Here is a 23192-nt window from a genome sequence, read left to right as displayed (position 1 = left end):
TGAACAATAGAAAGCTATGGAACATATTCAAAAACTGTTAGACAGAAGCGATGATCTGTTGGGTGCTGAAATGACTCGATCTGAATCCTTAATTGAAGACATAAAAAATCTTCACGTTAAGTATTAGGAACTTGAAGATCGTCTTGATACTCTCTCAACAACTCATGAAAAGCTTTCCTATGATTATCTTCAAAGGAAGCAAGAACTTGAGAAATTGAGAGCGGCTCATGAAGATCTTCAAAAGGAAAACGAATCACTTCGCGCCGAACAGATCAGTTCTGCTCAGGAAGGATTTGAACCACCATGTCTTAAATGCATTGAGCGTGATAATGCTACTTCTGTTGCTAAATGTTCCACTGCTACTGCTGTTGCAATATCTTCAACTATTGATGTGGTAACTAACCCCTCTGCTGAGGATACCACTGCTATTGCTGATGAGAATGCTAGATTGAAGACATTGCTTGAAACAGGGATGTACAAAAGTCTTAAAGGACATCAAACATTATGTGATGTCCTCAAGAAGCAGATTCTGAACCGAAACCCTAGGAAAGAGGGTGTTGGGTTCGTAAGGAAAATAAATGCAGATGGCTCTTACTGGAAACCTGAGCAGTACCCCAAAACCACATGGGTTGCTGCAAAGGAACCTTCAGCAGATCCATCCAATTTATCTGGCTTCACATGTGCTAACCCCATAATTATTGATGAATCCTTTGATGCAAACTATAAACTGTTTAAGAATCAGAATGGTGAAGTGTTTGCCAGGTACATTGGTACTAACTGCAGGAATGGACCGCCTATGAAGAAGATCTGGGTTCCGAAAAAGTGTCTGGAAAATCCTCCTGTGAATGTCTTCATGACACCTCACTTGGAGAAGACAAACCTCAGACCAAAGGCTTCATACGGTCCAAAGTCTTCATACAAACATAGGACTCACTTGAGTCACACTAACTCAAATGAATATGAGAGAGGTTCATCGAACCGTCATGTTCATATGACCAAAAATTATTCTGCTTATTCCTATGAGTATTATTGTCCACCTGCAAGACTGTTTGCTAAGGCTTCAAAGCCAAAATTCTCAGATGCTGCACTTAGACTTATTGCTTATAAGCCACCCTTGAAGATGTGGGTGGTTAAGAAAGCTTAACTCTCTTTTGCAGGGAAAGGTCTCCAGCAGAAAAACAAAATCTTCTGACGCTATTGCTGGGGACCTTACAAATCTTGTAGGGTGCAAGATAAAATGCCCAAATGGCATCATTATGTACTTCATTCCTGAATCGCATGCTACTCTCCCTATTAGTCCTAATCTGGATCTAAGTTTTCATAACCCACTGGTTCGTCAAATGTTTTTGCTTCACAATTCTCTTCGTGAAGCCTATCCCCATAACTGCACTGTAGGGTACGACACCAGCGTCTTCAAAGTCTTCAGAATGGATTATTGACAGTGGGTGTACAAATCACATGACTGGCAAAAGAAGCCTTCTTATGGACTCAACCTTACGTCCATCCGACAAGAGCCACATCACATTTGCTAACACTGGTAAAAGTAAGGTATTGGGTCTAGGTAGAGTTGCAATCTCAAAGGATCAACACATGGATAAAGTCATGCTTGTTGAATCCCTTGGCTTCAACTTAATGTCTGTCTCAATGCTTTGCGATTTGAACATGATCGTAATGTTTGGAAAATATCGTTGCCTAGTACTAATGGAATCTGACAAGTCTCTAGTGTTTGAAGGGTATCGAAAGGATGATCTGTACATGGTAGATTTCTCAGCAGGGCCACAACTTGCAGTATATCTTCTTGCAAAAGCTTCAGAATGCTGGCTTTGGCATCAGAGGCTTGGGCATGCTGGCATGAGGAACCTCCACACCCTTGCAAAGAAGAAGCATGTCATAGGCATCGAGGGTATCAAGTTCAAGAAAGATCACTTATGCGGTGCCTGTGAAGCAGGGAAGATGACAAGGGCAAAACATCCTTCGAAGACAATCATGACTACTACTCAACCCTTCGAACTGCTTCACATGGATCTTTTCGGTCCCACTCACTACTCAGCTTTTACTACTACTGCTTGCCTCTATGGCTTCGTCATTGTTGATGATTACTCTAGATATACTTGGGTGCACATAATCCTTTACAAGACTGAAGTGCAGGATGTCTTCAGACGCTTCGCGAATCGTGCTATGAACAATTTTGGCGCCAAGATAAAACACATCAGAAGTGACAATGGCACTGAATTCAAGAACACTGGCCTTGATACATATCTTGATACCTTGGGCATCACACATGAATTCTTAGCTCCGTTCACGCCACAGCAGAATGGCGTCGTGAACACTCATTGAGATGGCCAGAACAATGCTAGATGAATACAAGACTCCAAGAAAATTCTGGACTGAAGCCATTGACACTGCATGCCATACAATCAATCGTGTTTATCTTCACAAGCTTCTGAACAAGACATCTTATGAACTCCTAACTGGCAAGAAGCCAAATGTCAGTTACTTCAGAGTATTTGGCGCAAGGTGCTGGATCAAGGACCCACACCACACCTCAAAGTTTGCACCAAAAGCACATGAGGGCTTTATGCTTGGATATGGAAAGGATTCGCACTCCTACAGAGTCTTCAATCTCTTTCATTACAAAGTGGTTGAAACAGTGGATGTGCGGTTCGATGAGACAAATGGTTCACAAAGAGAGCAACTGCCAAATGTGCTAGATGAGATTCCAGCTAGTGAATCAATCAAGCTAATGGGAACTGGAGAGATTATACCTTCTGAAGCTCATCCTGAAGAAGAACTTATCATCTCAGCACCTGATCAACATGAAGACAATGCTCAGCCTGAAGACATTCCTCCGAACAACAACACAGATCAGCAAGAGCAAAGTCTTCGCCCTGTACATCCTCGTGTTGCTAATGAAGTGCAGATTGACAGAATAATTGACAGCATTAATGCACCTGGTCCACTCACTCGTTCAAGGGCAACTCAGCTAACAAATTTCTGTGGGTACTTCGCATTCGTCTCAATATCAGAACCCAAGAAAGTTGAAGAAGCCTTCATGGAACCTGAATGGATTCAAGCTATGCAAGAAGAGCTTCAACAGTTTGAGCTGAATAATGTATGGGAACTGGTTAAGCGTCCAGATCCACAGAAGCACAACATAATAGGCACCAAATGGATATACCGCAACAAACAAGGTGAGCATGGTCAGGTTGTCAGAAACAAAGCTCGTCTTGTTGCTCAAGGATATACTCAAGTGGAAGGCATTGACTTCGATGAAACATGTGCTCCTGTGGCTAGGCTTGAAGCCATACGCATTCTGCTGGCCTATGCAAATCATCATAACATACTTCTATATCAAATGGATGTAAAAAGTGCCTTTCTCAATGCCAAGATTGAAGAAGAAGTGTATGTTGCACAACCGCCTGGCTTTGAAAATCCAAAACATCCTGACATGGTATACAAGCTCAACAAGGCACTGTATGGCCTCAAACAAGCCCCTAGGGCCTGGTATGACACACTCAAATACTTCCTGAAGAGCAAAGGCTTCATACCTGGTTCCCTGGATCCCACTCTTTTCACGAAGACATATGATGGTGAACTATTTGTGTGCCAAATATATGTGGATGACATTATCTTCGGCTGCACCAATCAGAAGTACAGTGAAGAGTTTGGATATATGATGCAAGAGCAATATCAGATGTCCATGATGGGGGAGCTGAAGTTCTTCCTTGGTCTTCAAATACGACAACAACGCAATGGCATCTTCATATCTCAAGAGAAGTATCTCAAAGATTTCCTGAAGAAGTTTGGTATGCAAGACTGCAAAGGCTTCACAACACCAATGCCAGCCAAACATCATCTAGGTCCTGACGACAATGGTAAAGAGTTCGATCGAAAGGTATACTGCTCCATGATTGGCTCTTTGCTTTATTTATGTGCATCTAGGCCATATATTATGCTTAGTGTTTGCATGTGTGCTCGATTTCAAGCGGCACCAAAGGAGTCGCATCACTTAGCTGTGAAGCGAATTCTTCGATATTTGGCTCACACCCCAACTCTAGGATTATGGTATCCAAAGGGCTCAGAGTTTGATTTGGTTGGATTTTCGGATGCTGATTATGCTGGTGACAAAGTTGATCGCAAGTCTACTTCAGGCACATGTCACTTTCTGGGACGATCACTTGTATGTTGGTCTTCAAAGAAGCAGAACTGTGTATCTCTCTCCACTGCTGAATCTGAATACATTGCTGCTGGATCTTGCTGCGCTCAGCTTCTGTGGATGAAGCAAACACTCAAGGACTACGGCATTCATCTGAAGCAAGTGCCACTTTACTGCGACAATGAAAGTGCCATCAAGATTGCCAACAACCCAGTTCAACACTCGAAGACAAAGCACATTGAAATTCGTCATCACTTTCTCAGAGATCATGTTGTGAAGGAAGACATTGATATCATACACGTCAACACTGAAGAGCAATTGGCCGATATCTTCACCAAGCCTTTGGATGAGAAGAGGTTTTGAAAGTTATGGTGTGAGCTAAATATCCTGGAATCCTCAAATGTCCTGTGATCAGGCACACATCCTAACCCTTATGCATATTGATGACTTAGATGTGCAACACACGAAGTAAAGTATATCTTCAATCAATGAAGACATACATTCTAAGTGTGAATACATTAATGTGGAATTTGACTTCGGAGCGCCACGATAATTGTGCGCCGTGTCTGGGTCTAATACTTCCTATACGGTGGGTAACGCCACCACCAAACGTTCTATTTTGAAGTGTTTCACTCATGGCGTTACCTTGCAATGTCTTCACATTTGGTTTGGCTTCGAACTCAACATGTCTTCATAATTATCTTCACTACGTTGATTATATAGATATATATATACTAGTGTTCTGTCCTCTACAACATTCACTTATAACTATGTCTTCTTGTTTGAATCTTTTGAACTAAGTGAATGTGATCGGACCCCAAACTTCTCTATGCTTTCGATCTCAAACTCTATCTCTCCAAGTCATATGCATTCTATTGAATCTGTCGAATGTCTTCTCTGCGCCCTTGTCAGCAGAAGACACAAAGTCAACATTTAAGTCCATTTTCAATGCTCATTTATCCACGTGAAATCCAGAGAAGTAGGAACGACCGCCCGACAATCCAGGCGTGCGTGGGACGTGGAACAAATCCCAAATTTCCGTAAACAGGCCACGCGTTCCTCAGATGCGAATCGCCAGGGGCACCTGTGTAATAGCACAGTGCCGCCCCTGTGCCTATAAATTCACACTTATCACGGTCATTATCTCCTTCTTCCACCCTCGCACGAACCCTAGCGCCACCGCTAGATCTCGACGACACCGACGACGAAGCGCTTCGCTGCCGCAACCTCTCCGACGCCGTCCTCACGCCGACCGCGGACTTCGTTCTCTCCGCCGCCGCTGTAGGTGTCTTCCGTCACCAAGTAGGGCACGGAGGACTGAACTGCTCGACATCATCTCCCACTTCCGTCTAGCAGTTCCAAGTGTGGTAAATAAAACTTCTTTTTACATCCCCTTTTGATCTCATGGTTCTGTCACTTTCTACCATAAGAAGTTTATCTTCACACAAATTAGATCTCTTAATCTGCATCGCATAACATGCCTAGTATATTCACTTGTACTTCATGAAGCAGTTAGATTCCTCACTTGTACTGATCTGTGGGTTCGTACAAATCTGGAACCAACTTCTTATCTATGAGTGAATGTCTTCGCACGATGAGGTCAATATCTTCTAAACTGATTAATCTTCAAAACCTTCTGAGAATGCATATGACCTCTTCCCCTTCCCTCGCACCTTAATGCTGTCACAGGTACATGTCCGTGGGAGAATCCTTCGGTTCTCATAGTCTGCATTCATTTGCAGAATTCCTACAGCATCACATAAATTCTCCTGAAGCCAGTTCCTGTTGGTCCAGCAAAAGAAAGCCTTTGAAGCCCTTAAAAGTTTTGAAGCCTTTCAAGTTAAAGTTTATGTCTTCAAAAGCAGCAGCAAGGAAGGGGGGCAGATAGCGACGTGAAGGAACTTCCAAAGATCTGCCTGAAGACCTGGCAGAAATGTATAAAACAGATCCTGAAGAGAATTATGGGCAGCGCAAGACCCGAATCCAATGGATTCGACGCTATTGGGCTGAACAATGGTTCAAATACCGCTTCACTACCCAAGAGTATGCTGAGAAAAGTGCCATCAAAAGACCGTGGGGAGACGTCCTATACAAGAACCTTGTACCCAGGTCCAGAGATGAAGCTATTGCCCAAAGCTTCTATCCATGCATGGTTCGTGGGCCACAACCTGATGATGCACATCCGTCATCACTACTCTGGTGTCGTGACGATAATCTATTCAAGCGCAACTTCCAGTTTGCCCAACAATCAGCGAAGCAGAACAAGAAGAAGTTGGGGTTAGACTTCAACCCTGGTCCCTCAGCACCAAGGGCAGATGGCACACGCGAAGCAGAACCCAATGTCGTCGGTCCGTTTGCCAACCTCGAAGGCCTCATCACCTACATCCTGGTTCAAGGGACTGCAGTGACTGAGCCTGCAGCTGACACTGAGTCTGATGAAGCACCTTTAGTGCCTGCAGTGGCGAAGCCTAAGCAGTCTAAGAAGCCAAAAGCTTCAAAGCCGGCCCCTTCATCGAAAATCTCAAGGGCGAAGCCATTGGCAACTGCACCTCCTGAAGACAGTGTGCAGTCTGAAGACGTATCCCGCGTCTCCAAGCCCCAGAAGGCCAAGGTGCCTCAGCCACACACCGGCAAAGAGCTCACAGCTGCTGCCATTCTGCGCAGCGAAGCCATTGATCTGTCAAGTGATGAAGATCTTGGAGATGACGCTCTAGAGCAGCTCATCAAGAGCAAAGAGGAAGCTGAAATCTTCAACAATTTTCCTCTCTTTGATGTCGCCATCATCTACAACTTCATCGATGAATGGTTTGCCACACCAGACATCATCTTCGAAGATCTGCAGCTGCCCGTTGGCCTCAGCGTCGCCTTCCAAGGCGCTATTGCTTCAGAACTTGCAATTGCCCAGCGCATTGTTGAACTGAAGCAGAAAATTGATCATGAAAAGGCTCAGTTCAAGAAGCATGTGGCCAATCTCAGCATGCAAGAAGTGAAGAGCTTCAAGATCATGATGCACGAGCTCAAGGAAAACTTTCTGAAGAAGCATGCAGAAGCTCAAGGTTCACGTGAGCGGATGAAGTCTCTGGCTGAGAGATGTGTGCAAGCCTACAATGAGGCTGAGAAGCGCAAGGCACTTGGGCGTCCTGGCATTGACCCCAAGATGGCCGCAAAGAAAAAGAAGAACACTGTTCCAGCTGAACCAGAGGCATCAAGGCAGGAAGCAGTTCTGCTTGTCTTCCCAACTACAACGACTGGCTCGAAGCCAAAGAGCCGGTCAACATCTTCAGAGCTCAAGAAGACAAGAACTGCTGAGGCTGAAGCCCGAAAGCAGAAAAGCTCTGAAGCCTCTCCTACTGCCCCCAGCAAGAAGAAAAGAAAGACCAAGAAATCTCGGGCTGCTCCCACAGAGCCCTTGATAGTTGAACCTATTTCTATGGTTCACCCGAACGCAGAATGACAACTGACAGTTCATGAGCCTGCTTCCACAGAGGCTCCTGAAGCTGAAGATATACCAGCAGTTGACCCCATCGCTGCTGAAGACATTGGTCATCAGGACAATGTACAAGATGATGCAGCCCTTCCTCAGTATGAACACAGCGAACTCATCAGCATTGGTCGTCCTTTGACGCCAATTGCACAAGATGCATCATGGGCGGATCGCCCTCAAGAGGAAGAAGACCTTGAGGCCCAGCCCACTCCAACCCCATAGGCGTCGTCTGTGTTCCGCAGGCTTCGCAGAGGTCCAAGGCCTCAAGTCTATGCTGAAGACATTCCGGCTGCATCAGCCGAAGAAAATGAAGAAGCGCCACAAGATCCTACTCCCCCGCTACATCATGAAGCAGTTCTCCAGGAGAACATGCCTAAGTCTGACCCTCCAGCTAGTCGAGTGGAGGCTGAAAATGTTGAGGCTGCCACAACCAACCCTGAAGCCAATGTGGAGCCCTCCCCACCAAAAGCTTCAGCAGACAGCGAAGCTACTGATCCAGACACTTCTGTTCCCGAGTCTGCTGCAGGTCCTCAATTTGATTACCATATTGAGCACAGGCCTCATGTCCAGAAGCCAGTCCCAAGGCTGCCAAGGTTCCCAGGTCCTACATCAGCACCTAGCTCCTTTGACATCAATAGCTTCAAGGCAGACAATACGTTCTTCAACAGCTCCAAGAACCCCTATTCAAGGGAAAGGATTTCATCAGATAGGTTCTGGAGCTATCCTTAGCGCAGCTACTATTCATGCATCCTATACAACCAAGGTCGCATCTTCCCGCACAAGCGCCTTGATGTTGAAGCCATTGCTGGTCTGCCTTGTCTGGAGGAAGCTTTGGATTGCTTTAAGCAAGTGGGTCTGCTGCAGTTTGTCACTGATGAAGAGCACTAGAATGAAGAGCTTCTGCTTCAGTTCTATGCCACCCTCCACATTAAAGGATACAACAGAGATCCGAAGACTTGGGTCCTGGAGTGGATGACCGGCAATGTCCATCATGAAGCCAATGCATTTGAAATCATTGAGCTCACCGGCCTGCCCACTCCTGGCGAATTCTTCGAGGAAGGTTGTCAACTACATACTGAAGCTATTGAGAGAATATTCCAGAGGCCTGAACCGAATATGAGTTAGATGCTCTCAATGATGAAGCCATTGCCCCATGATGCACCCTATATCACATCATCCGGCGGACTCTCTGGCCCATTAAGGGACACTCTCCACATGCCAAGATTGAGGGTGTAATGAAGACTCTCATATTCTATATCCTTCATGGCAAATGCTTCAATGCACAGATTTCTTCATACGCCAACTTGCAGCGTCAGGCTCAGATTTATTTGGTTTGAAGTTCTATGCTCCTTGGGTGATGAGGCTGATCAAACTGCACTCTGCAATCTCGTATCAGCCCTCCGCCCGAAACCATCGGATCTTCTTGCCAGATGTGGATACCTCTGCTGAAGCTATATATCTTGAGCCCACCAAGCAACCTTTAAGTCTTCAGAATGCAGAACACCAGAGCTTCACTCAGAACGATGAAGGTGTTGAAGCCATCTCCAGGGTGTATCCTTTGGCTGGCACTACACGTGCGCCACACCCTTCTTCAACTGAAGCCACTGATAGTGCAACTGCTTCAAGACCCAAGAAGCGAGCTCGTGTTCTCAATGACCGAGAGCTTCTTGTGGCCCTTCATCAAAAACAAGATAGGCATCACGACTGGCTAAAGCATCAGATGAAAAGGCTCTTGGTGGATGTTAATCGTCTTTGAAATCTTGCCACCAAGAATGCTTTCGTCACTCATGAAACCTGTCGTCGTACATGGAAAGGGCTATCAATGATGTGTACTGAAGCTGAACTTGAAGAGGATGGCTTCACTGAGCGATTCAAGTTTGACACCACACCTCCTAGAAGGGCTGTGATGCGCAACACACCATCACTTGAAGACTCTGAGTTTTCTTCATCTGCTGCCACAGTCACTGCCAGAATCATTGATGAAGAAGACGATGCTACATCACCGCCACCTGCTTCAGCACCTCCAAGCTCTTCTGCACCGCCAAACACCTCCAACGACCCTGCTGCTCCTGGGAACGAGTAGACACTCTATGTCTTCAAACCTTTTTGGTCCTTGCTGACAAAAGGGGGAGAAGCATATGGGTTGATAGTCTTCAAGCGGGTCCATATGGGCGGGTGCCTTATGTTTTGCTATATTTTTGCTTCGTGCTTACAACTCTCGTTTTTGCTTCATTTGGTTCTTTGAGTTGTAACACTAAAACTCGATGGTCGTCTGCTACTTGTTTGCCACCCTGTTTGCGAAGATAAATTACGCATGTGCGACGATAAATTCCGCACTTATCTCATTCCGCAGACGTCCATTTTCCATTATGCATGTCATTATCTTCATATATATTCACATACATAGTGGATTGTCATCATAAGCTGAAGTGGATCTCCACAAGTACAACCTGCCATGTGCATTTGCATTCCAAAAGCAAATTAACTTGTATGCACATCTTCAGGGGGAGCCCTTGCAACTTATGAAGACAATTCCTTATCCTTTACAATTTCACAGACTATATTCCCCGTTGAAAACTTCAACTAGTTTGTCATCAATCACCAAAAAGGGGGAGATTGTAAGTGCATCTAGTGCCACCCCTAGTTGGTTTTGGAATATTGACGAGAAACCTAGTTGAGGGACTAATGTGTTTGTGAGAATTGCAGGATAACACAGGTAGAAGTCCCTCATTGATTTGGTTTTACTACCAGAGATGACCCCTAAAAATGTATGAAGACATTGAAGCCAAAGGTGGTATATGAAGATATTCACATTGAAGACTATGACAAATGAAGACACGTTATGAAGCCTATGGAGCTCGAAGACTTAGATCTTTCGTAGTTCTTTTTCTTTTGTGTTGAGTCATAGGAACCACCGTACTGTTAAGTGGGGTCCAGGAGAACCAGTCAGAATGACTGAAGTGATGCCCAAACTAAGAAAAACCTATGTCTTCGAGTGAAGACAATGAGAGCGAATCTTGTCCAGAGCCGGACAAGTCAGCTTTGCTTGTAGCCCAAGTAAAGTTGCCATGAGAGTTTGAAATCTGACCGTTGAGACACGTGTCAGTTCCTTAGTGACCCAGGGTCATTTCAGACAAATCAGGTCGGGTTGCCAAGTGGCTATAAATAGCCCACCCCCTACAACCATAAACGGTTGGCTGCTCAGATTTCAGTGCACGGCTTTTGTCGTTTGAGAGCAACCCACCTCGAAGCCTTTGAGAGAAAATTCCTAGTGAGGAGAAAAGCCTTAACCACCTAGAGCCAGAGAACATCGGGCATCACTTAAGTCTTCTTGTCGGTGTGATCTGAAGACTTATTACACTTGAGGACTGTGCATCCCCAGACGGTTAGGCGTCGCATTCAGAGCATCCAAGAGACATTGTGGATTGCCAGTGAACGAAGTCTGTGAAGGTTTGGGAGTCTACCTTGAAGACTTACCAGAGTAATTGGGCAAGGACTAAGTGACCTTAGCTCAAGGAGAATACGGTGAGGACTTGGTGTCCTGAGCTGCGTGTTCAGGACTGGGTGTCCGCGACTGTGTGTCCTAAGGTTTAAATACCTAGCCGCTCCAACCAGACGTACAGTTGTCACAGCAACTGGAACTGGTTCAACACATCATTGTCCTCAACGAGTCACTGGTTTCATCTTCACTTCCTTTTACTTACTGTTACTCATTGTGAAGCCAGTGCATGCTTGCTATACCTTTTGTCTTCACAGCGTAACTGTATGATTGGTTTGGCTTCATAACTTCTTCCTACCTGATCCTTATTACACTGCAGCTACTTGTCATTGTGCTCTCACTCTATTGAATACTTGACCATGGCTTGCCTAGTGTAATCCAACTTCCGCTGCATAGTGATAGGCTTATCTCTACTGTTTGTCTTCATAACTTCCACGTTTTGAAGACTTTCATAAAAATCGCCTATTCACCCCCCCTCTAGTCGATATAACGCACTTTCAGGAGGCAACCCAATTTTATTTTTATTCCTTGCTTTTTGCTCCTGTTTAGTAATAAATAATTTACCTAACCTCTGTTTTGGTTTTGGTTTTTGTGTTCAATTAGTGTTTGTGCCAAGTAGAACCGTTGGGAAGACTTGGGGAAAGTCTTGTTAATCTTGCTGCAAAAAACAGAAACTTTAGCGCTCACGAGAACTGCTGCCATTTTTATTTGGAAAGTGATATTTAGTTAATTATTTTTTTCAGATGATTAATAGATAAATTCCTCACTTCCAGTAATTTATTTTAGAATTTTTGGGGTTCCAGATCTTGCGCTAGCTACAGATTACTACAGACTTTTCTGTTTTTGACAGATTCTGTTTTTGTGTGTTGTTTTATTATTTTGATGAATCTATGGCTAGTAAAATAGTTTATAAACCATAGAGAAGTTGGAATACAGTAGGTTTAAGACCAATATAGATAAAGAATGAGTTCATTACAGTACCTTGAAGTGGTATTTTGTTTTCTTTCGCTAACGGAGCTCATGAAATTTTCTACTTTAAGTTTTGTGTTGTGAAGTTTTCAAGTTTTGGGTAAAGATTTGATGGATTATGGAACAAGGAGTGACAAGAGCCTAAGATTGGGGATGCCCATGGCACCCCCAAGATAATCTAAGGACACCTGAAATCCAAATCTTGGGGATGCCCCGGAAGGCATCCTCTCTTTCGTCTACTTCTATCGGTAACTTTACTTGGAGCTATATTTTTATTCACCACTTGATATGTGTTTTGCTTGGAGCGTCTTGTATTATTTGAGTCTTTATTTTTTAGTTTACCACAATCATCCTTGCCGTACACACCTTTTGAGAGAGCCATACATGATTTGGAATTTGTTAGAATACTCTATGTGCTTCGCTTATATCATTTGAGTTATATAGTTTTGCTCTAGTACTTCACTTATATCTTTTAGAGCATGGTGGTGGAATTGTTTTATAGAAACTATTGATCTCTCATGCTTCACTTAGATTATTTTGAGAGTCTTAAATAGCTTGGTAATTTGCTTAAATAATCCTAATATGCTTGGTATTCAAGAATAGTAAAAACTTTTTTATGAGTGTGTTGAATGCTATGAGAAGTTTGATGCTTGATAATTGTTTTGAGATATGAAGATGGTGATATTAAAGTTCTGCAAGTTGAGTAGTTGTGAATTTTAGAAATACTTGTGTTAAAGTTTGTGATTCCTGTAGCATGCACGTATGGTGAACCGTTATGTGATGAAGTCGGAGCATGATTTATTTTTTGATTGTCTTCCTTATGAGTGGCGGTCGGGGACGAGCGATGGTGTTTTCCTACCAATCTATCCCCCTAGGAGCATGCACGTAATACTTTGCTTTGATAACTTGTAGATTTTTGCAATAAGTATATGAGTTCTTTATGACTAATGTTGAGTCCATGGATTATACGCACTTTTCTTCCTTCCACCATTGCTAGACTCTCTAAATACCGCACACCTTTCGCCGGTATCATACACTCACCATATACCTTCCTCAAAACAGCCACCATACCTACCTATTATGGCATTTCCATAGCCCTTCCGAGATATATTGCCATGCAACTTTCCACCGTTCCGTTTATTATGACACACTCCATCATTGTCATATTGCTTAGCATGATCATGTAGTTGACATCGTATTTGTGGCAAATCCACCATTCATAATTCTTTCATACATGTCACTCTTGATTCATTGCATATCCCGGTACACCGCCGGAGGCATTCATATAGAGTCATATTTTGTTCTAAGTATCGAGTTGTAATTGTTGAGTTATAAGAAAATAGAAGTGTGATGATCATCATTATTAGAGCATTGTCCCCGTGAGGAAAGGATGATGGAGACTATGATTCGCCCACAAGTCAGGATGAGACTCCGGATGAAAGGGGGGGGGAGAAAAGAGGCCATAAAAAAGAGAAAAGGCCCAAATAAAAAAAATTGAGAGAAAAAGAGAGAAGGGACAATGTTACTATCCTTTACCACACTTGTGCTTCAAAGTAGCACCATGATCTTTATATTAGCGAGTCTCTCATTTCGTCACTTTCATATACTAGTGGGAAATTTTCATTATAGAACTTGGCTTGTATATTCCAATGATGGGTTTCCTCAAAATGCCCTAGGTCTTCATGAGCAAGCAAGTTGGATACACACCCACTTAGTTTCTTTTGTTGAGCTTTCATATACTTATAACTCTAGTGCATCCGTTGCATGGCAATCCCTACTCACTCACATTGATATCTATTGATGGGCATCTCCATAGCCCGTTGATACGCCTAGTTGATGTGAGACTATCTTCTCCCTTTTTGTCTTCTCCACAACCACCATTCTATTCCACATATAGTGCTATATCCATGGCTCACGCTCATGTATTGCGTGAAGATTGAAAAAGTTTGAGAATGTCAAAAGTATGAAACAATTGCTTGTCTTGTCATCGGGGTGTTGCATGATTTAAATACTTTGTGTGGTGAAGATAGAGCATAGCCAGACTATATGATTTTGTAGGGATAACTTTCTTTGGCCATGTTATTTTGAGAAGACATGATTGCTTTGTTAGTATGCTTGAAGTACTATTATTTTTATGTCAATATGAACTTTTATCTTGAATCTTTCGGATCTGAATATTCATACCACAATTAAGAAGAATTACATTAAAATTATGCCAAGTAGCACTCAGCATCAAAATTCTGTTTTTATCATTTACCTACTCGAGGATGAGCATGAATTAAGCTTGGGGATGCTTGATACGTCTCCAACGTATCTATAATTTCTGATTGCTCCATGCTATATTATCTACTGTTTTGGACATTATTGGGCTTTATTATCCACTTCTATATTATTTTGGGACTAACCTATTAACCAGAGGCCTAGCCCAGAATTGTTTTTTTTCCTATTTTAGGGTTTCGAAGAAAAGGAATATCAAACGGAGTCCAAACAGAATGAAACCTTCGGGAACGTGATTTTCTCACCGAACAAGATCCAGGAGACTTGGACCCTACGTCAGGAAACAAAGGAGGCCACGAGGTAGGGGGGCGCGCCTACCCCCCAGGCGCGCCCTCCACCCTCGTGGGCCCCCTTTTGCTCCACCGACGTACTCCTTCCTTCTATATATACCTACGTACCCCCAAACAATCAGATACGGAGCCAAACTCTAATTTCACCGCCGTAACTTACTGTATCCACGAGATCCCATCTTGGGGCCTATTCCGGAGCTCTGCCGGAGGGGACATCCATCACGGAAGGCTTATACATCAACACCATAGCCCCTCCGATGAAGTGTGAGTAGTTTACCTCAGACCTTCGGGTCCATAGTTATTAGCTAGATGGATTATTCTCTCTTTTTGGATCTCAATACAATGTTCTCCCCCTCTCTTGTGTATATCTATTCGATGTAATCTTCTTTTTGCAGTGTGTTTGTTGAGATCGATGAATTGTGGGTTTATTATCAAGATTATAGATGAACAATATTTGAATCTTCTCTGAATTCTTTTATGTATGAGTGGTTATCTTTGCAAGTCTCTTCGAATTATCAGTTTGGTTTGGCCTACTAGATTGATCTTTCTTGCAATGGGAGAAGTGCTTAGCTTTGGGTTCAATCTTGCGGTGTCCTTTCCCAGTGATAGTAGGGGCAGCAAGGCACGTATTGTATTGTTGCCATCGAGGATAACAAGATGGGGTTTTTATCATATTGCATGAATTTATCCCTCTACATCATGTCATCTTGCTAAGGCGTCACTCTGTTCTCATGAACTTAATACTCTAGATGCATGCTGGATATCGGTCGATGAGTGGAGTAATAGTAGTAGATGCAGGCAGGAGTCGGTCTACTTGTCTTGGACGTGATGCCTATATACATGATCATACCTAGATATTCTCATAACTATGCTCAATTCTGTCAATAGCTCAACTGTAATTCGTTCACCCACCGTAAAATACTTATGCTCTTGAGAGAAGCCACTAGTGAAACCTATGGCCCCCGGGTCTATCTTCATCATATTAATCTTCCAATACTTAGTTACTTCCTTTGCTTTTATTTTACTTTGCATCTTTACCACAAAAATACCAAAAATCTTATCTTATCATATCTATCAGATCTCACTCTCGTAAGTGACCGTGAAGGGATTGACAACCCCTTATCATGTTGGTTGCGAGGAGTTATTTGTTTTGTGCAGGTACGAGGGACTCACACGTAGCCTCCTACTGGATTGATACCTTGGTTCTCAAAAACTGAGGGAAATACTTACACTACTTTGCTGCATCACCCTTTCCTCGAAGGGAAAACCAACGCAGTGCTCAAGAGGTAGCAAGCATCAGCCATGGATGCGGTGGAGCAGTGGTGCGCCGATCGACGGAAGAAAGGCTTCGATGCCCCCTACCCGGCGCGCCAAATGTCAGATTACGGGTTCCAGCAAACCCTTGTGAGCTTTGAACTCAGGGGTGCGCACGAAGAACACTCTCTTCCTAGCTCGCTCGCTCAACGATCCCACGTCCTAGCTCGACGGACCCAAAGAACAAGAGACACGGGGGTTTATACTGGTTTGGGCCACCTTGCGGTGTAATACCCTACTCTAGTGTGTGGTGGATTACCTCGAGGGGCTGAGGATGAACTAGTATAGTGGGTGAATAGCCTCAGGAGGTGAGGTGTTCTTGGGCTCGATAAGCTGATGTGTGTGAGGATGATCTCCATGCTCCTCCCTGCTATGGTGATAGCTAGGCTGTATTTATAGTGGCCTTGGTCCTCTTCTTAAATGTTAGGTGGGAAGGGATCCCACAACGGCCACGTTTGAAGGGGGACAACTAGCATGAGCTATCCTGACAAAAGGCGGTCTTTGCCTGCCAAAGGCTCTGGTGGTGATGCTGTTGTGGGCTCCGCGATGACCTCCATCCTGCCGTCCTAGCGGACTTGGTCTTGTTGCACCGATATGGAAACCTTTGACTGATGCCTCGGGACCCCGCGCCTATGCTTGCCTCCTTATCACCAAAGAGGAAATTGGTACACTGCGCCCGCTGGCGCCTGCCTGGCCTTCATCATGGCTTAGGTCACATGAACCTCGCGAGATGCCCCTTGCATAGATATCTCCGCTCCTTGGAGTCGGCCTAGTGAGGCCACCCCCAGGGAGGTCTTGGTGTCGTCCGCCTCGCGAAGCTTGGCCCCTCGTGAGGGTCTTGGGTGGTCACTGCTGAAGCTGGGCCGTACCAGGCCGTCTGTGGAGCCACACTTTGGGCCACACGAAGGCAAGTCTGGGCACCCCCGGTCCCGGAACACCGACAATAGCCCCCGAGCCCAAGGCGCGCTCGAACTTGGCTTCGAGGCGAAGCCAAAGGGCAAGTGCGGAGCGCCGCGGCCTCCAACCGCCTGCGGCCTTGATTGACGCGTGGCGATTGGTGGGACGCGGGTGCCTTCAAGTAAGTTGTCATCGGTGCAAGCAATAAAAATTGCTCTTTAAATATGTATGATCTATTAGTGTGAAGAAAATAAGATTTATACGAACTTGTGATATGGAAGAAATAAAAGCGACAAACTGCATAATAAAGTTCTTTATCACAAGCGGCAATATAAAGTGACATTCTTTTGCATTAAGATTTTGTGCATCCAACCATAAGAGTGCATGACAACCTCTGCTTCCCTCTGCTAAGGGCATATCTTTTACTTTTATCTTCTATTTGTCGGATTACGGGTTCCGACAAACCCTTGTGAGGTTCGAACTTTGGGGTGCGCACGAAGAACACTCTCTTCCTAGCTCGCTCGCTCAATGATCCCACGGCCTAGCTCGACGGACCCCAAGAACAAGAGACATGGGGGTTTATACTGGTTCAGGCCACCTTGCGGTGTAATACCCTACTCCAGTGTGTGGTGGATTGCCTCGAGGGGCTAAGGATGAACTAGTATAGTGGATGAACAGCCTTAGGACGTGAGGTGTTCTTGGGCTCGATGAGCTGATGTGTGTGAGGATGATCTCCATGCTCCTCCCTGCTACGGTGATGGCTAGGCCCTATTTATAGTGGCCTTGGTCCTCTTCCCAAATGTTAGGCGGGAAGGGATCCCACAACGCCCATGTTTGAAGGGGGGCAACTAGTACAAGCTATCCTGACAAAAGGTGGTCTTCGCCTGCCAAAGGCTCTAGTGGTGATGCTGCTGTGGGCTCCGCGATGACCTTCGTCCTGCCGTCCTGGCGGTCTTGGTCTTGTTGCACCGATATGGAAACCTTTTCCTGATGCCTCGGGACCCCACGCCCGTGCTTGGATCCTTAGCACCAAAGAGGAAACTGGTACAGCGCGCCCACTGGCGCCCGCCTGGCCTTGGTCATCTTGGCTCACGTCACGTGAACCTCGCGAGATGCCCCTTGCATAGATATCTCCGCTCCTCGGGAGCCGGCCTAGTGAGGCCACCCCAGGGAGGTCTTGGTGTCGTCCGTCTCATGAGGCTTGGCCCCTCGTGAGGGTCTTGGGTGGTCGCTACTAAAGCTGGGCCATACCAGGCCGTTGGTGGAGCCATGCTTTGGGCTGTGTGCAGGCAAGTCTGGGCACCCCCGGTCCCAGAATGCCGACAGTACCCTTATACAAGGGTCATAGTGATATCCCACTTTCCTTTTTACACTTTTTCTTTTGGCAAGCACTATGTGTTAGAGAGATCTAGATCTAGATATATATCCACTCAGATGTAGGTTATCATAAAGTATTATTGTTGACATTACCCTTGAGGTAAAAGGTTGGGAGGCGAAACTATAAAGCCCCTATCTTTCTCTTTGTCCGACTGAAACTTTGAACTCATAAGTATCGCGTGAGTGTTAGCAATTGTGAAAGATTAAATGATAGTTGAGTATGTTGACTTGTTGAAAAGCTCTTATATTGACTCTTTCTGATGTTATGATAAGTTGTGATTGCTTCAATGACTAAGTTCATAGTTTGTTTGTTTTCAATGAAGTTTCTGATTCATACTTTACCTTGTGAATGACTTGTTACTTTAGCATAAGAAATTATATGACAATATATGTTGCTGGTTTAAAGATGATCATGATGCCCTCATGTCTATATTTTATTTTATCAACACCTCTATCTCTAAACATGTGGACATATTTTTCATTTTTGGATTTCGCTTGAGGACAAGCGAGGTCTAAGCTTGGGGGAGTTGATACGTCCATTTTGCATCATGCTTTTATATCGATATTTATTGCAATATGGGTTGTTATTACACATTATATCACAATACTTATGCCTTTTCTCTCTTATTTTCCAAGGTTTACATGAAGAGGGAGAATGCCGCCAGCTAGCATTTTGGACTGGAAAAGGAGCAAATATTAGAGACCTATTCTGCACAACCCCAAAAGTCCTGAAACTTCACGGAGAATTATTTTGGAATATATAAAAATTTTGGGCGAAGATAGCACCAGAGTGGGGCCACCTGCCATCCACAAGGGTGTGGGGCGCGCACTACCCCCTGGGCGCGCCCCCTGCCTTGTGGGTCACCTGGCAGGCCCCGATGCCCATCTTCTGCTATATGGTGTGTTTTGCCCTGGAAAAAATCAGAAGGAAGCTTTCGGGACGAAGCGCCGCCGTCTCGAGGCGGAACATGGGCAGAACCAATCCAGGGCTCCAGCGGAGCTGAATCGAAGCCATCATCATCCGCAACGATTCTCTCATCGAGAGGGGGTCAATCTCCATCAACATCTTCACCAGCACCATCTCCTCTCAAACCCTAGTTCATCTCTTGTATCCGATCTCTGTCTCAAACCCTTAGATTGGTACCTGTGGGTTGCTAGTAGTGTTGATTACTCCTTATAGTTGACGCTAGTTGGTTTATTCGGTGGAAGATCATATGTTTAGATCCTTCATGATAATTAATATTCCTCTGATTATGAACGTGAATATGCTTTGTGAGTAGTTATGTTTGTTCCTGAGGACATGGGAGAAGTCTTGTTATAAGTAATCATGTGAATTTGGTATTCGTTTGATATTTTGATGAGATGTATGTTGTCTTTCCTCTAGTGGTGTTATGTGAACGTCGACTACATGACACTTCACCATGATTTGGTCCTAGGGGAAGGCATTGGGAAGTAATAAGTAAATGATGGGTTGCTAAAGTGATAGAAGCTTGAACCCTAGTTTATGCGTTGTGTGACGCCCGGATAATTAAGCTACAGTAACTTTCTACTAATGATGCCACGTCACCTCGATTACTGTTGCTAATCTCGCTTTAGTTCAGAACCGATCCAAATTCAACTTTAAATTAAAGTCAACCTATAAAGTTTTCAAACATTAAAACTAAAATGTTCTAGAGGTGGAAAATAATCCATAATAAATATTGGAGGAGAAACCACATTTTTATAATGTGTTTGCGTGTTCCAAAATTAATAAAACATTGATTTAAATGTTTAGTTAAATGCCTTTTTATTATTTTGAAATACTAAACTATTCTATTTAGTAGTCAAACTTGTTATTGCAGAGGCTTATATTACAACACTAATTTAGGTGCCAATTGTGTATTTTACAAAACAAAAATGAATTGAACAATAAATAAAATAGAGAAGAAAATAAGTAAAACAGGAAGCAGAAACTAAAATAAAAATAAAGGCCACCCCCTCTCACTCATGGGCCTCAGCCCACCAGGCCACCACCTAGGCCGGCCCCACAGCCCAGCTCGCTCCCCCCTTAACCCCCACTACCTTGAACCCTAACCCAAGTGCGCCCCACTCCCCCCATGTCGCTCGATCCCCACCCTCTCCCTCCAGCGCCGCCAGGGGAGAGCCCCACAGACGAACCCCCACTCTCTCTTGTCTCTCTCCCAGCTACGCTCGCCCTCGACGCCATTGCCGAACCGCCCCACCTCACACCAGCGCTCCACCGGCACACTAGCGCCGCCCCGTCCTCACCTCCTCCCGACTGGCGCCCAGCGCTCGGCACCCCCACCCCATCGTCGCCGCCATCGGATCGCCCACCACCTCGTCGCACCGCCTCCAGGCCGGATCGCCCCGTCCTCGACCTCCTCCTCGACGGATCTGCATCGTCGACCCGTCGTCCAACCCCGACTCCTCCCCGAGCATGCCTCGCTCAACTACAGGGCTTTGTGAGCCCCCTCCCCTTCTTCTCTTTGCCTCCCTCACCCGCTCGCTAATTCGCCGTGGCCGCGCCGTGCTCACGGACACTGCCGCCCGCGCCTCGCTGCTCGTAGTGGTCGCCAGCCCCCGCGCCATGCGCCCCTCCCCTGTGCTCCACTACTTCCCGCCGACCCCCTTCACTGCCCTGCACCACCACAATCACGTCGCGCGCACGCCGCGGATCGCCGTCGCACCATCACTTGTGCGCCTCGCGTGCACGCGCTCGCCGCCTGCCCCGCTCTGCCGCTTCTGCAGTCGTCAGCGCCCGCCGCTCCCTCCAGCTGCGGCCGCCCTGCCAACACGCGCCCGGGTCCGGCGACCCGGTGCCCCCAGCCCCGCTCGAGCGTCCCCGCCGTTGCTTCCACGCCCGTAACACCGGGTGCCCGTAAGGCCCCCAGGGCCTATGATAGGGGGCCCCACCCCAGAACGAATTAAAAAAAAGAAAGGAAAAAAATGAATGTAAAATAAATAAATAATAAATAATTAAATTAATTAATTAATTAATTAAGTTAATTAATCCTACTTAATTAAACTAATTAAACCTGATTAGATTAACCTAATCATTAACTAAACAACCAATGACATGTGGGCCCCAACCGCAGTTGACCCAGTCAACTGCACAATTGACTGCCGACGTCAGCGTGATGTCATGCTGACGTCATCATTTACTATTCTGGATAATGTTGATTTAAATAATTAAATAAATCCTAAAAACGATTTCAATCTTTTAAAATTAATATAAAATGAACCATAGCTCGGATGGGAAAACTTTGTACATGAAAGTTGCTCAGAACAAGGAGACGAATCCGGATACGCAGCCCGTTCGTTCGCCACGCATCCCTAACATAGCAAACACGCAACTTTCCCCCTCCGGCTCCTTTGTTCGAAAACGCGAAACACCGGGGATATTTTCCTGTATGTTTCCCCCCTTCACCGGTATCACCTCATACCACGTTAGGGCACCCCTACCACCGCTACTTGCCATGTCATGCATTGCCATGCATTTGTTTGTATTATATTTATTGTTTCTTCCCCCTCTTCTCTCGCTAGACACCGAGACCGACGCCGCTGCTACCCAGTATGACTGTGGAGTTGACGACCCCTCTCTCTTGCCGGAGCAACCAGGCAAGCCCCCCTTTTTGATCACCAGATATCGCCTACTCTTCTCTCTACTACTTGCATTAGAGTAGTGTAGCATGTTACTGCTTTCCGTTAATCCTATTCTGATGCATAGCCTGTCATTGTTGCTACAACTGTTGATACCTTACCTACAATCCTAAATGCTTAGTATAGGATGCTAGTGTTCCATCAGTGGCCCTACACTCTTGTCCGTCTGCCATGCTATACTACTGGGCCATGATCACTTTCGGGAGGTGACCACGGGACTTATACTGTTACATTACTTATGATACTGTTCGGAGATGGGGGCTGAAGGGGCAGGTGGCTCCATCCCGGTAGAGGTGGGCCTAGGTTCCCGACGGCCCCCGACTGTTACTTTGTGGCGGAGTGACAGGGCAGGTTGAGACCACCTAGGAGAGAGGTGGGCCTGGTCCTAGTCGGTGTTCGCGGATACTTAACATGTTTAACGAGATCTTGGTATTTGATCTGAGTCTGGCTAATGGCCTATACGCACTAACCATCTACGTGGGGACAGTTATGGGCACTCGACGTCGTGGTATTAGCCGAAGCCTTCGTGACGTCAGCGACTGAGTGGCGCGCGCCGGATTGGACCGTAAGCCTGCTCTTGTATTAAGGGGGCAAGTTCTGCTTCCGGCCGCATACGCAACATGCAGGTGTGCAATGGGCGATGGGCCCAGACCCCTGCGCCATAGGATTTAGACCGGCGTGCTGACCTCTCTGTTGTGCCTAGGTAGGGCTGCGACGTGTTGATCTTCCGAGGCCGGGCATGACCCAAGAAAGTGTGTCCGGCCAAATGGGATCGAGCATGTTGGGATATGTGGTGCACCCCTGCAGGGAAGTTAATCTATTCGAATAGCCGTGATCTTCGGTAACAGGACGACTTGGAGTTGTACCTTGACCTTATGACAACTAGAACCGGATACTTGATAAAACACACCCTTCCAAGTGCCAGATACAACCGGTGATCGCTCTCTCACAGGGCGACGAGGGGAGGATCATCGGTTAGGATTATGCTATACGATGCTCTTGGAGGTCTTCAGTCTACTCTCTTCTACATGCTGCAAGACGGAGGCTGCCAGAAGCATAGTCTTTGAAAGGACTAGCTATCCCCCCTTATCCCGGCTTTTTGCAGTTCAGTCCACATATAATAGCCTTATTCTAGTTGATACCAATGCATACATATGTAGTGTAGCTCCTTGCTTGCGAGTACTTTGGATGAGTACTCACAGTTGCTTTCTGCCTCTTTTCCTCCTATCCCTTCTACCTGGTTGTCGCAACCAGATGTTGGAGCCCAGG

This window comes from Triticum aestivum, chromosome 4A, assembly GCF_018294505.1.
Source record: "Triticum aestivum cultivar Chinese Spring chromosome 4A, IWGSC CS RefSeq v2.1, whole genome shotgun sequence".
Classification (NCBI taxonomy): Eukaryota; Viridiplantae; Streptophyta; class Magnoliopsida; order Poales; family Poaceae; genus Triticum; species Triticum aestivum.
Note: the sequence above shows the minus strand (reverse complement) of the source record.